The sequence below is a fragment of the Sinohyriopsis cumingii genome, chromosome 10, assembly GCF_028554795.1.
Source record: "Sinohyriopsis cumingii isolate HCF-2022 chromosome 10, ASM2855479v2, whole genome shotgun sequence".
Classification (NCBI taxonomy): domain Eukaryota; kingdom Metazoa; phylum Mollusca; class Bivalvia; order Unionida; family Unionidae; genus Sinohyriopsis; species Sinohyriopsis cumingii.
Genome location: NC_142970.1, coordinates 25,516,994 through 25,533,564, shown reverse-complemented (window position 1 = coordinate 25,533,564; position 16,571 = coordinate 25,516,994).

Genomic DNA, 16,571 nt, shown 5'->3' with positions numbered 1-16,571 from the left:
AAGTAGCAAAACCAGCACCAGCCAAACAAAAAATATTTTTAAAATTTTTGTAAGACGGGCTGACGGATTTTTTTAATCTGAAAGTGGCATTAATCATTTCGTTCTAGAGTAAGCACGTGCAGGAGGACGAACGGACGACGTAGCACAAGCCAGCCGCCCGCCGAGCTTGCGGGCGAGCGAGCTCCAGCGAGCGAGAACGCAAGCGACGGCGGGAAGGCTGGAGCTTGCGAACGGAGGTAGTGAGGACGAATGCACGTGCGAACGAATGGAACGGAATGATTAATTGTGTTGTTTTCTTTAATTTCAATGAACTGTAATTCATCGAACTCAAAAACTTATCATCAAAATGTTAATTCACACTCTAGTGATTAAAAAAAAGCCGCAATGCAACAAGAGTCTCAGTTCAGCCAGTTGTCTTTATTGTCTTTCAATGTCCTAAAGCCATGCAGAGGAAAAAAACTAAAGCATAGAACCACGTACAGATACATACTCTGTGAAATCCTAATAATTAGAGCAAACCTTTTGGACTATAAACAGTCTTCTCACACAAGGAGAGAGAGAGAGAGTCAAATCTGTTGATAGCTTTGATTCAAACGGTATGACTTTATACAATACCTAGCTCATCAAACAAAAGAAGTGAGGGCCTAAGAAGTGGGAAACCATCATTTGGTCAGGAATCTCCTGGACCCACCCAATATATATAAACTGTGGGGCAAAATTAGAAAAGGTAACTCAAACGCTGTTGTGACCAGGTGACTGCTAAATACAAGTGATAGGTAGTACAGGTTTGACAATATGTATATATATATAAGTCTTCCTTGAATCTAAAAATTTATCCTAATGCGATTGAAATTTCTTGACATTTCTGACCTATACTTGGCTTTTGCAGTTACCTGCGCTATGGTAAAAACCAAGCTATTGAAAATGGAGCTGATTAAAAAAGTATTCCCTTAGATGACATATTGATTAGTCGGACTTTTTTAAGAGGTCGATTCTGTTTCTGTAAAATGTCAATCGAGAGGTATTTATCACAGTCTTTACGGTTCATTTGGTTTATTCTACTCAGGGTAACCAAATGCAATCACTCATCGTCAAACAGAAATAAAATCCAGAAATCTCTTGTTTTATTCAGCAAGCTATTAGCAAAACTGGTGATATAAAATGTTTATTCCTAAGTCGTGTCAATGGCAAATTCAAAGTCTAGCCCATGAAGCTCCATTCGGCTGACCATTTAGGCATCAGTGAGACTTACCACATGAACTTGAAATATTTTTTTAATCGCTACACATTTAAAGCGATGTTTCTAAATAATGTGACAGTTGCTAAATGGTAGGCAAACCCAATAAGAAGATATTTAACGCTCATTTGCAAACTTTTCCTACATTTGATGAACCATTAGCAGAATAATGGTAGACTTTGTCAGTCCCTTACCTAAGACCAAGTCAGTCATGCAATATTTGTTGACTAGAATGTGCGGGTTCATAAGATTTTAAGACACAATTCATTCGAAGAATATTAAAGCAACAACCTTAGTAAACTCTTTCATAAAGAAGTTTTTAGGCAAATGCTTTATGTGTGGACTGTTCCAGTACGTTACACATGAATTTGGCATCCAGCCCTTTAAGAAATCAAACTTTGAAAAAATATTGATTTGGTCATATTTTTTAGATGCCATGAAAGATTGATACAAGGGTGTTCATTTATTGGTTTTTGCTGTCATGGAATCAATCTAAGAATCATTAGGTTTTAGGCATTTTTAATTAGTTTTCACACACTTAAACTAGAAACTTGGTTCAACCAAAGATTCATAAATTCATCTTGTTAGCTATGGCTTGAGTTTCAAATATACATTGTCATCATCAACTTTTTATGTAGCAAGAATTAATCTTCTTTCAACTCAGTTAAAAATGAAATAGAGATATGACAGAATTATGAAAGAAAAATGTTTTAAGCCTAGTAAATATCTGAAGTGGCACATATTTAATAGTGAACATTCTGTCCATTTTGCTGTATGATGCGTACTTGTAATTTAAAAAAAATCAGCATTTCAAAGACTATCTTCAAAGTAGGAAAAATCACGAAGGGAGTTGTTGCAGGATAAGAATGTTGTTGCGATACCAGAGGCCTAAAAGTGTTGCTACAATTGCCCCATAGAGTTATATTCAAAGTCATTGGGGATATTCTACGTTGTTGCACGATGCTTGTATGACATATTTTAGTCCTAAAATATAACTTAAAGGTGCAAGAATGTGTTGAAGGAAGTTGTTGCATAAAATGAATATTGGTAGATATTAGCTCTGAAGTGACTGTTGTTATTCCAAAGTAGTGATATATTTCACACTTATGGCAGTCATTCCAAGCGGTTGTATGATGCTTGCATACCATGTTTGTAATTTACTCTTTGAAACATACCAAGAAAATGAAGTGAGAATGTATTATCTTAAAGATATAGTACCTACAAGATTTCATCAAAAAATATTAGAAAAGGAGTATAATATTTTCTTTAGTGAAAAGTATGGTACTATACATGTTTATACAAAGGTTACATGTGAGAAAGGTCAAAAATAAATCTTGCATTGAAATAAAAGTACTGCTTTGTATGTGTGGTATAATGATAAACAAGAACTAAGTGATGATTTTAAGAAGTTTATTTGTGTTCTTATTTACAGTTTTATAAACATAAATCACCCTAAATACTCGTGTTAATTACTTACTCCATGTGGACAAATCACCTGGATGATGACCTCAGCCTCCAAAATGGGAGATGCCTTCAAAATCTGCTAGAATCGTGTGCATCAGTACGTAATGTAGATGAAGAAATAAAATCTACTTTAAAATATTTTAACAAACTAATGGATCCATGTGCTTTATTGAATGTGTACCAATATACATGAATAATGTACAGTAATCTCTCTCTTCTCTCTTCATTGCCCATAAAATATCATACTTTTATAGGAAATATAAATCTTATTACAATCATAATGAAGCAGCTAAAACAGTTTGAAAATCAACTATATATGAAACTGTTTTAAAAAAAAATTAATGTTAAATTTTGTTCACCATGTAGCTAAGAATAGATATCAAGAAATAGTACTTGTACATGTATTTCACTCTTTGTAGGTGTAATACAATATGAAATAGATTTGTTTGTTTTTCTGAGGTGAAAGTCATGAAACATTATGAAACCCATTATGACAGCAATAACATAAGACTCTCTCTCTCTCTCTCTGATATTAAAAGCAAAATAAATGCTAGTTAAAGCTAACCTCCCTTTATTTCATTCATTACACACATTATTTCCCAAAAGACAAAAGGGTCACTATTTTACATCCTAGAATTTTGAACTATACAGTTATATACAAATAATATAAAAATTACCCCAAAAATTGTTGTCCTAGTTAACTTATCTATAGCCCGTATAGAGTTCTTTGAACAATACAAACTTGTTTGTTTGGTTTTTTAATTTGATTTTTAATCTTTTTTAAACTAAATTATTGTCCTAGTTGTATCAAGTTGGATCAAATTGTCTTTGCAGAATATACTGAGTATTTACTTTGATGAAGAAGAGCTGCTTCTTAACAATATTGTCAGATGTATTGTTCAGTTGGGACAAATTGTCTTTCGACTTGGGCCGAATTGCCTTCTTTTCGGTCCAAGTTGGGCCGAATTGTCTTTGGGCCAAATTTTCGCTGGAAATGTTGTGATGACGATGGTCCTATCTCTTGCAGCGTACAAGTCCATCATCTCACCAAGAAACTTTACAGGTATTCACATCTGTAATGAAACCATTTTTGGCAAGCCTCACATATAATAATATTAGTTGTGGCATCCTCTGTGTGAGACAATGAAATATGTAAACCGCGTTCACAAGGTTAATGCATAATTTGCCAATCACGGTTATCAGAAATGCAAAATTTGAAGCATTTATCGTAATGAGTTACAAACTAGAAATTAGGTTCTCACTAAAAACAGTTCTACCTAATTACTATAACAAAATATCACAACTTCCACCATTCAGTATAAAAAGTCATCAGTAGAGACTAAGGTTTCACTGACGTTACTTTAATAATCCTTACAATGACAATCTATAAAAGTTAATGTATTCAACTACCTCTTATTCCAGCTGACAGCATAAGCATGTTATTAATTGTTTTTATTTATATTATTTTAATGATGTTATACCATATTTATTATTTTAATAATGTTAACACCATTTAATCATAATAAATAAGACAACTCAATCAAAACGTTTGCAAGCTGTCAATATTATTCAGGTGAGTTAAAGATATCCATGAATTTGAATTATAAATTAATGCATTTTTGCGCTTTCAAACCAAAAAAAAAAAAATTATAAAAGAGCTAAAGGATAATGATCAAAATTGCATCCTTCCATTTTAGTCTTACATATACCATTTCGGTGGCGCTATACAGTTTCACATTTTGCATAGGGTTAGGATTTTAAAGAAAAAGAATTTCCCTGGCTTTCCTCACTGGTTATACTGGCTATTTAAAAAAGACCTTGTATATCTTAGGCATAATGCAAAGAACCTTTAATTCCCTTTATTTTGGTGTATGATTGATGGGTATACTATGGGTTATAGAGTATACAGCTTGGCCTTACTTCAAATGTGCACCTTTCAAAATAGTGCTAGCTCTGCTTGGTCATTTTCACTTCCTGAACTTCAGAGGTCAATTGTATAAAAAAGAGCCGATAACATTTTTTACATTTTATATATTTGGTAATTCATTCATTGCACTTTCAGAAGCTGGTATTGTCTAGTCTGGCAAAATTCATTTTCCCTATTTTAATAGCTGCTATGTCTAGTGTACTTTAGACTAATTCAGACTGATTTTTTAACAAAAGGGAGCAGTCATTTTAGTTAGCAGTGTGTTTAAATCATGTACAATTTCCAAAAGTACAATATCCAAAAGAAATATCATCCACATTACATTAATGTAGCATAGAGGTATGCCAACATTCTCTCCACTGTGCATGTTTTAAATGCCAACTACTTCACCTTACATACGTCACTCTCTCAAAAGTACATATTATCTGGTAAGCGCCACCTTGGTCCATGTCACGTGCTCTTTGTTATTAATAGAGTGGATGCAAATTACGTCTGAAGTTCATAACCTGTAAAGTAAGGGCTTGAAACGGACGCATTTGTCAATTATCGATTACAAACTGGCCTAGGTATATAAATATACACCAAATTATACATTTAATGTCTATGTTTGAGTTTATCTGATTATATTTAAATGTACTTAGGTAAAGAGACGCGCCGGAAAAAAAAATCATTTAGGTGTGAAGTGTGTGATGAAATGTTTAATGAAAGTGTAAGTTTTAAACGGGTGCATAGAAACACCGGAACGCACCGAAACGCCGGAACGCAATAAAAACATCGAAATGCACTTCAGTTATATCGTATATACCATAGTGTATATTGGTTGTAAATGTATAATTCATATTTGTGACATTTAATATTAGTTATATAATAAACTAATGTGTACTTTCTTTTCTGCAAGTGATGCAACATCAAACTAAAAAGAAGCTGGAAACTGCACATTTTTGAGACAGTTCGTAAGGGAACAAAATTTATATATATATATATATATATATATATATATAGAGAGAGAGAGAGAGAGAGAGAGAGTATTATTCGGAGTATGAAAATGCTTTGTTAGATTTATGAGAATGTATCTTTATCATGAATATTTTTTTCTTCCCTTTTTCGTCAGTTTTTTACGGCCTTACAACATTTTTGACGTTCTTTTCGGGGAAAAATTTCAATTTAAACTTTTTTTTTTTCGTTTTGTGTGCATCTGGGACTCTTGGCTTAATGTTTTTTTAGCACGAGAATTCAGTGAGACTATGGTGTCCCGAAACAACCAATCAAATCATACTCAAAACCCCGCTTTTCCTTTGATAATGAAACGAGTTTCAATCATGGTTCAACTCCAGTGTGTGAAGATCTTGTCGTTTATCGCTCGGAGATTAGAAGCTCGCTCGGATTTCTAATATTGACTAACTACCTGTGTTGTAAGTATGTTTTCGTATTTTATACATTATTTGTTTAAAAATTATTTATACTTATTACTACCAAATGCATAAAGTTTGCATCAATTTTCATACGTTACATAGTGTGGCAATCATGTTGGTGTAACCATAATTTTCCGACTTTTCTATCCGGAGATAAAGTCGATTTATTAAAAACTTTAGCAATATACTAAGTCAAAATAAATACTCTCTTGATTTTAGCAGCGGCATTTTATCGTGCTATTATAGTTTTGAGTTAAGTTTGTCAGATAGGTAATGCAGATAGGAAGAATCATTGCCATAGGTGGCGCTATACAGTTTCGCATTTTGCATAGGGTTAGGAATTTAAAGAAAAAGAATGTCCCCGGCTTTCCTCACTGGTTATACTGGCTATTTAAAAAAGACCTTGTATATCTTAGGTATATTGCAAAGAACCTTTAATTCCCTTTATTTTGGTGTATGATTGATGGGTGTACTATGGGTTATAGAGTATACAGCTTGGCCTTACTTCAAATGTGCACCTTTCAAAAAAGTGCTAGCTCTACTTGGTCATTTTCACTTCCTGAACTTCAGAGGTCAATTGTATAAAAAAGAGCCGATAACTTTTTTTACATTTTATATATTTGGTAATTCATTCATTGCACTTTCAGAAGCTGGTATTGTCTAGTCTGGCAAAATTCATTTTCCCTATTTTAATAGCTGCTATGTATAGTGTACTTTAGACTAATTCAGACTGATTTTTTAACACAAGGGAGCAGTCATTTTAGTTAGCAGTGTGCTTAAATCATGTAAAATTTCCAAAAGTACAATATCAAAAAGAAATATCATCCACATTACATTAATGTAGCATAGAGGTATGCAAACATTCTCTCCACTGTGCATGTTTTAAATGCCAACTACTTCACCTTACATACGTCACTCTCTCAAAAGTACATATTATCTGGTGAGCGCCACCATAAAGAAGATGTAGGTATTATTTTTTTATGATTTAATTATGTTTATATGGCTGAAACATTTAAGTCGCAAGCATCAAAACAATCCTTATGAATAATTCTCCTGCCTTTTTCCCCACAGAACAGTATTTATGAGTGTCAGAGTCTCTAACAAGTCCAGCCTACACCCCCCCCCCCATGATAAAAGTGGGCTATTTTAAGAATGCACATTACATTTTGTAAACATAGCAACCAATGTTATGCTGAATGACAGGAACATGAAACTAGCCAGAATTATTTCTGAGATATCAACAATGAATTTTACAATTAGAAAAGGGAGGTAACTCATCAGCTTCATAAAGGTCAAAGGTCAAAGTGTAAAATATTTGCCTATTGTTTAATATGGAAAAGGCGAATTCACTTTCTCTTCATTTATTTTTTTATTTATTGCAAATAAATGAAAAGAAACATTTTCACCATATATTTCTGTCACTTATTGCAACAGTTTTAAATTTAAGTTGACTCTATTCCTATATTCTAAGTCTTCTAATTTCCCCATAATTAAGGTCACTACTCACACAAACATATCTCATGGCAAATTATGTAAGCAAGAGAAAAATGATCATAATTAGCTTATTTTCATGCTTAAATGCAATATGAATGTACCATTTTATTCAGAACATCATACATAATTATATGAAAATAAAAAAAAATAATTGCAAACATTTTTTTATTTTCTTTAAGGTGGCGCTATACAGTTTCGCATTTTGCATAGGGTTAGGAATTTAAAGAAAAAGAATGTCCCCGGCTTTCCTCACTGGTTATACTGGCTATTTAAAAAAGACCTTGTATATCTTAGGTATATTGCAAAGAACCTTTAATTCCCTTTATTTTGGTGTATGATTGATGGGTGTACTATGGGTTATAGAGTATACAGCTTGGCCTTACTTCAAATGTGCACCTTTCAAAAAAGTGCTAGCTCTACTTGGTCATTTTCACTTCCTGAACTTCAGAGGTCAATTGTATAAAAAAGAGCCGATAACTTTTTTTACATTTTATATATTTGGTAATTCATTCATTGCACTTTCAGAAGCTGGTATTGTCTAGTCTGGCAAAATTCATTTTCCCTATTTTAATAGCTGCTATGTATAGTGTACTTTAGACTAATTCAGACTGATTTTTTAACACAAGGGAGCAGTCATTTTAGTTAGCAGTGTGCTTAAATCATGTAAAATTTCCAAAAGTACAATATCAAAAAGAAATATCATCCACATTACATTAATGTAGCATAGAGGTATGCAAACATTCTCTCCACTGTGCATGTTTTAAATGCCAACTACTTCACCTTACATACGTCACTCTCTCAAAAGTACATATTATCTGGTGAGCGCCACCATAAAGAAGATGTAGGTATTATTTTTTTATGATTTAATTATGTTTATATGGCTGAAACATTTAAGTCGCAAGCATCAAAACAATCCTTATGAATAATTCTCCTGCCTTTTTCCCCACAGAACAGTATTTATGAGTGTCAGAGTCTCTAACAAGTCCAGCCTACCCCCCCCCCCCATGATAAAAGTTGGGCTATTTTAAGAATGCACATTACATTTTGTAAACATAGCAACCAATGTTATGCTGAATGACAGGAACATGAAACTAGCCAGAATTATTTCTGAGATATCAACAATGAATTTTACAATTAGAAAAGGGAGGTAACTCATCAGCTTCATAAAGGTCAAAGGTCAAAGTGTAAAATATTTGCCTATTGTTTAATATGGAAAAGGCGAATTCACTTTCTCTTCATTTATTTTTTTATTTCATTGCAAATAAATGAAAAGAAACATTTTCACCATATATTTCTGTCACTTATTGCAACAGTTTTAAATTTAAGTTGACTCTATTCCTATATTCTAAGTCTTCTAATTTCCCCATAATTAAGGTCACTACTCACACAAACATATCTCATGGCAAATTATGTAAGCAAGAGAAAAATGATCATAATTAGCTTATTTTCATGCTTAAATGCAATATGAATGTACCATTTTATTCAGAACATCATACATAATTATATGAAAATAAAAAAAAATAATTGCAAACATTTTTTTATTTTCTTTAAGGTGGCGCTATACAGTTTCGCATTTTGCATAGGGTTAGGAATTTAAAGAAAAAGAATGTCCCCGGCTTTCCTCACTGGTTATACTGGCTATTTAAAAAAGACCTTGTATATCTTAGGTATATTGCAAAGAACCTTTAATTCCCTTTATTTTGGTGTATGATTGATGGGTGTACTATGGGTTATAGAGTATACAGCTTGGCCTTACTTCAAATGTGCACCTTTCAAAAAAGTGCTAGCTCTACTTGGTCATTTTCACTTCCTGAACTTCAGAGGTCAATTGTATAAAAAAGAGCCGATAACTTTTTTTACATTTTATATATTTGGTAATTCATTCATTGCACTTTCAGAAGCTGGTATTGTCTAGTCTGGCAAAATTCATTTTCCCTATTTTAATAGCTGCTATGTATAGTGTACTTTAGACTAATTCAGACTGATTTTTTAACACAAGGGAGCAGTCATTTTAGTTAGCAGTGTGCTTAAATCATGTAAAATTTCCAAAAGTACAATATCAAAAAGAAATATCATCCACATTACATTAATGTAGCATAGAGGTATGCAAACATTCTCTCCACTGTGCATGTTTTAAATGCCAACTACTTCACCTTACATACGTCACTCTCTCAAAAGTACATATTATCTGGTGAGCGCCACCATAAAGAAGATGTAGGTATTATTTTTTTATGATTTAATTATGTTTATATGGCTGAAACATTTAAGTCGCAAGCATCAAAACAATCCTTATGAATAATTCTCCTGCCTTTTTCCCCACAGAACAGTATTTATGAGTGTCAGAGTCTCTAACAAGTCCAGCCTACACCCCCCCCCCCCATGATAAAAGTGGGCTATTTTAAGAATGCACATTACATTTTGTAAACATAGCAACCAATGTTATGCTGAATGACAGGAACATGAAACTAGCCAGAATTATTTCTGAGATATCAACAATGAATTTTACAATTAGAAAAGGGAGGTAACTCATCAGCTTCATAAAGGTCAAAGGTCAAAGTGTAAAATATTTGCCTATTGTTTAATATGGAAAAGGCGAATTCACTTTCTCTTCATTTATTTTTTTATTTCATTGCAAATAAATGAAAAGAAACATTTTCACCATATATTTCTGTCACTTATTGCAACAGTTTTAAATTTAAGTTGACTCTATTCCTATATTCTAAGTCTTCTAATTTCCCCATAATTAAGGTCACTACTCACACAAACATATCTCATGGCAAATTATGTAAGCAAGAGAAAAATGATCATAATTAGCTTATTTTCATGCTTAAATGCAATATGAATGTACCATTTTATTCAGAACATCATACATAATTATATGAAAATAAAAAAAAATAATTGCAAACATTTTTTTATTTTCTTTAAGGTGGCGCTATACAGTTTCGCATTTTGCATAGGGTTAGGAATTTAAAGAAAAAGAATGTCCCCGGCTTTCCTCACTGGTTATACTGGCTATTTAAAAAAGACCTTGTATATCTTAGGTATATTGCAAAGAACCTTTAATTCCCTTTATTTTGGTGTATGATTGATGGGTGTACTATGGGTTATAGAGTATACAGCTTGGCCTTACTTCAAATGTGCACCTTTCAAAAAAGTGCTAGCTCTACTTGGTCATTTTCACTTCCTGAACTTCAGAGGTCAATTGTATAAAAAAGAGCCGATAACTTTTTTTACATTTTATATATTTGGTAATTCATTCATTGCACTTTCAGAAGCTGGTATTGTCTAGTCTGGCAAAATTCATTTTCCCTATTTTAATAGCTGCTATGTATAGTGTACTTTAGACTAATTCAGACTGATTTTTTAACACAAGGGAGCAGTCATTTTAGTTAGCAGTGTGCTTAAATCATGTAAAATTTCCAAAAGTACAATATCAAAAAGAAATATCATCCACATTACATTAATGTAGCATAGAGGTATGCAAACATTCTCTCCACTGTGCATGTTTTAAATGCCAACTACTTCACCTTACATACGTCACTCTCTCAAAAGTACATATTATCTGGTGAGCGCCACCATAAAGAAGATGTAGGTATTATTTTTTTATGATTTAATTATGTTTATATGGCTGAAACATTTAAGTCGCAAGCATCAAAACAATCCTTATGAATAATTCTCCTGCCTTTTTCCCCACAGAACAGTATTTATGAGTGTCAGAGTCTCTAACAAGTCCAGCCTACACCCCCCCCCCATGATAAAAGTGGGCTATTTTAAGAATGCACATTACATTTTGTAAACATAGCAACCAATGTTATGCTGAATGACAGGAACATGAAACTAGCCAGAATTATTTCTGAGATATCAACAATGAATTTTACAATTAGAAAAGGGAGGTAACTCATCAGCTTCATAAAGGTCAAAGGTCAAAGTGTAAAATATTTGCCTATTGTTTAATATGGAAAAGGCGAATTCACTTTCTCTTCATTTATTTTTTTATTTCATTGCAAATAAATGAAAAGAAACATTTTCACCATATATTTCTGTCACTTATTGCAACAGTTTTAAATTTAAGTTGACTCTATTCCTATATTCTAAGTCTTCTAATTTCCCCATAATTAAGGTCACTACTCACACAAACATATCTCATGGCAAATTATGTAAGCAAGAGAAAAATGATCATAATTAGCTTATTTTCATGCTTAAATGCAATATGAATGTACCATTTTATTCAGAACATCATACATAATTATATGAAAATAAAAAAAAATAATTGCAAACATTTTTTTATTTTCTTTAAGGTGGCGCTATACAGTTTCGCATTTTGCATAGGGTTAGGAATTTAAAGAAAAAGAATGTCCCCGGCTTTCCTCACTGGTTATACTGGCTATTTAAAAAAGACCTTGTATATCTTAGGTATATTGCAAAGAACCTTTAATTCCCTTTATTTTGGTGTATGATTGATGGGTGTACTATGGGTTATAGAGTATACAGCTTGGCCTTACTTCAAATGTGCACCTTTCAAAAAAGTGCTAGCTCTACTTGGTCATTTTCACTTCCTGAACTTCAGAGGTCAATTGTATAAAAAAGAGCCGATAACTTTTTTTACATTTTATATATTTGGTAATTCATTCATTGCACTTTCAGAAGCTGGTATTGTCTAGTCTGGCAAAATTCATTTTCCCTATTTTAATAGCTGCTATGTATAGTGTACTTTAGACTAATTCAGACTGATTTTTTAACACAAGGGAGCAGTCATTTTAGTTAGCAGTGTGCTTAAATCATGTAAAATTTCCAAAAGTACAATATCAAAAAGAAATATCATCCACATTACATTAATGTAGCATAGAGGTATGCAAACATTCTCTCCACTGTGCATGTTTTAAATGCCAACTACTTCACCTTACATACGTCACTCTCTCAAAAGTACATATTATCTGGTGAGCGCCACCATAATGACGGACGTAGTACAGATACTGAGTGACTCGAAAATATGTAACACTGCCAATTAATATAAAGTCTGTGACCAAAATCGGCAATTCATAACTTTTAAAACGCCAGATATGCGATTTAAATAGAAACTATCAACAGCTTATAAACTTCCGGACTGCTACTTTGTCAATTTTTTCTTTCTAGATTTCAATTTTTGGATAGCTCTTGGGATAATATATTGGGGTTTATGGGGGAAATATAGATTCGTAACATATTTGTAATCGGGAGATCTTCCTCTATCACATGTCAAATCTAAACTTTTATTTTTAAATTTTTATTTCTCTCATCTAGTTGAAATATTGCCTCCATCAAATGTCTGAGCCTAACTCAAAGAAACGCAAGTTTGAAGACAATGACCGATGTCGAGGCAAGTTTCAGGCTGATTGGATAAAAGTCTTTCCTGGCATTATAGATGTATCCAAGTTATGATCTTCACATGCTTTTTGTAAAATATACAGTAAAGACATTAAAGTGGTGGTGTGGAGCATATATGATCTGGAGGAACACTTCAGGACAAAACTTCATGAAAGAAATTTTGAACCGAAGAAGGGAGCATCCATCAAAAGCGTCTTTGCTTAGCCAAAGCAGGAAGATGATAGTGTTATAAGTAAAAAAAATGAAATAAAGTTTCAGAAACGGAAATAATTATGTAAATATGTGTCATAATACTTTTTGTATAGCATTTGTTGTTTTAAAATTGTTGATCTTATATAATGTATGAATACATTTTTTTCGTGTAAGGTTTTTATTGGGTCTTTGTAACGTTTTTATTGGTCTGGCGTACAGGTTTTCACCTCAAAGGGTTGACACCTATGCAAGTGGTACAAGAAATGACTGTTTGATAAATCCTATATTATATTCGCTTTCTTCCCCTAATCGCGGAAATTCAACCTTTAAAAATCAGCCAGCATTCATTCTTGCCATCCTGCACTGAAATAAAGATTATTTAACCAGTAGCCATTGGAGTTCCATACACATTACATAGCGTGGCAATCATGTTGGTGTAACCGCAATTTTCCGACATTTCTACGTATTTAATCCGCTAATCATGCGGACTTGTAATGCGCGTCCTTTTACTCAAATACATTCGAATATACTCCAAAAATATATCGATTAAATATATCTTTGGTGGGTTTTTTTCTTTCAGTAATTGTTGAAAATAAATCGGCCACTTTCCCTATGGTAGATCCTAATCGTAATTTGCATTCCGGTGCTATTAAACACCGAAATATTAGACAAAGTCTGTATAATTTTATTATTATTTGTATATATTTGCATGCATCTATACATTTATGTAAAGAAATTGACGTTCGTTATGCTTAATATAAAAAGGTAGAGAATTAAATTATACATCTTTTTATAACTTTGTGCAAAATTAACTGTTAAAGAAATTTGACGGGAACTATACAGCATTAAAACGTCAACCATCTTAGAGAAAGCAGGTCACGTGCGTGGACGGTTTAATGGACATAGAGGCTGCTATTATTGAGTCTACTGGACAGTATGCAACATTAGGTACTTGGCCCATTATATGCCTGGTTTTCCTTTCGGTCTACGATTTCTATGATAGTAAGGTTGATGTAATGTTCATTTTTGTTCCATGGCTATCAGTAAAATCCCAAGACTTTTAATATTAAAAATGACGTATTTGAGTGTATTTGAGTGTAACTCAATATATTTGAGTGTATTTGAGTGTAACTCAATATATTTGAGTGTATTTGAATAAAAAAGACGCATACGGTCTCCTATACATGATAAGAAAAATAATGAAAACGCAATGAAAATTGTGTCATTATTTATTTTCATTGAATTTTTAATAAGAATATAGTTTAATTTCGTTTATTGATTGAATTAATGAAGCAGCTGATACTGACTTAGTTTGGGGAAAATATTATCTTGTATAAATGAAGACAATAACTTGTAATGCAAACTACGTTCAAAATAGTTTGAAACATAACTTCATTGAAAACATACACTAAAATGAAGGCTAATAGTAATAACATTAAACTATTTAAATCCCCTTACCTTGATAAAGCCGATCCTGCATCCCATTCAAATGTACCGGATTTGCAGACGAATTGTTGTGATTTTAAAGACCATGATTCAAGTTCTTGCTGAGACGTATCAATACATATCTTATGGCACCATTTAAAACAATCTGAGCACTGAATGGTATCATGGTCAAATTTCAACTTATACTTGCCACAGGGAAATTCAGTCATCTATCATGATTGACTAATGAACATAGCCAACTTACCAATGATTTACGGAGTTTAAATACTTTTATACGAAGAAGCATGCCATTGTCATCAATTCGTATTCTGAAATAACACATACATATGCCCCGATTGAAAGTGAGCATGCTAATACAGCCATATTCTCCCCCACAATTGCATCTGGATATGCCTTCGTATCTGTACACTAGAAATGTGTATGGGAGAGGTGAGCAGTGAAAAAAAGGACCGGTACCAAAAGGAAAATAACGCAAGGTACTGAATGTGAGAAAGTTAAAAGAAGGCAAATACTAACTGTGAAAGAAAACATTTGAAGTAAAGCGAATCAATAATATCTCTGTTATATATTTATGAAGACTATGGTTCAGCACGCCTTAATCTTTTGGCCTTTTGTGCTTACGAATACCAGATGGTCATTAATTGCGTTTATTAGGAAAATGTGTTAATTGCTATATGGTAACTATGAATTTTATAATCAAAACTTAATGAATAATGTAAATGATTCAACGATGTTCATTTTTAATGCACTATAAACGCAACCATTAATAATAATCTGCACACATTTATTCATAATTTCCAAGTCGGTGTTCCTCTAGTGTTGATCAAACAATTAAACAAAAATGCTGGGTAGGCAAGAATGTTGAAACTTGAGATTAAATATGTGGCTATCAGAAAGTATCATTAGATCAGAAGATTTTATTGGATATTCAAAAAATGAAACAGTCACATACAAATCTTAAATTACATGCATAAAGACAAGACCAATTATGGAATTGAGAACTGTTACCGAAATGTAACATCTGAAATAAAATTACACGAAAGCAATTGAACTGCTTTCTACTGCTGGTCCAAAAACCACAATGTGAGATCTATGAATAATGTGCATTCATCAAAAAGCATACATTTACTCTGTGCCAAAAAAAACCAACCTCATTTAGACAGGTTTGATGGTTTAAACATGAATTATTTATGTTGAAATATTATGGCCAAGTGTTCGTCATATAAGTAAGTAATTCAAGGTATTTATTTTCAATATCTTCATCTTTAGATGACATGTGAAACTTTTTCAGTACGAACAGTAATTAGAAAGATACATAAATTATCCATGTAGAAGTTACTCAAAATATCAGAAAACGGAAAATAATAGTTCATTAAAAGATATATGAATTTGAAATAAAAGTATAAATGATGATGGATAAAACGTTATGAGTGAAGGGAAGAAAGCGGCAGAAGTATCATATATCTCAAGTTTGCCGATTATCGCTTTGGGTAGTTCAGTCAGGTGTGTCTTAGTAATCGCTACAGAAAAATGTTAAAGTTGTATGTTACATCATGCTTTGTTGGATGCATGGGAAAGCGATGTGATTGCAGAGACTTGTATTCGTGTCTAAAATGGGATTATCAAAATTGTTACATAATAAATACTAATTATACAGAAGTTTGAAATTCACAATGTGATCCCTCATTCTTTCATGATAACGACACTGCAATCTGTATAATCTGCAAAGGTCTGACGTTTGCTATCAGTGTTTCACTGGAATCTTGGAGTAAAACTTCACTGACTAGTGCTTCAGTTTTTGCAGGTTAATGTTTTAGCAATATTGCAAATAATGACATTGACAAAGAAGTGAATACATATGGGTATTGAAGAATAGCTGTCATAAAAGGAAAACTGCGTGTACTTTTTTATTATTATTATTAATATCAACTGTCAATTGATATGGAAATTGTAACTACTCTGAATCACGGGACCAATATTTTTTTGTGATGAAAATTCCCAGATAAATACGGAAATGATTTGACATGCCATTTTT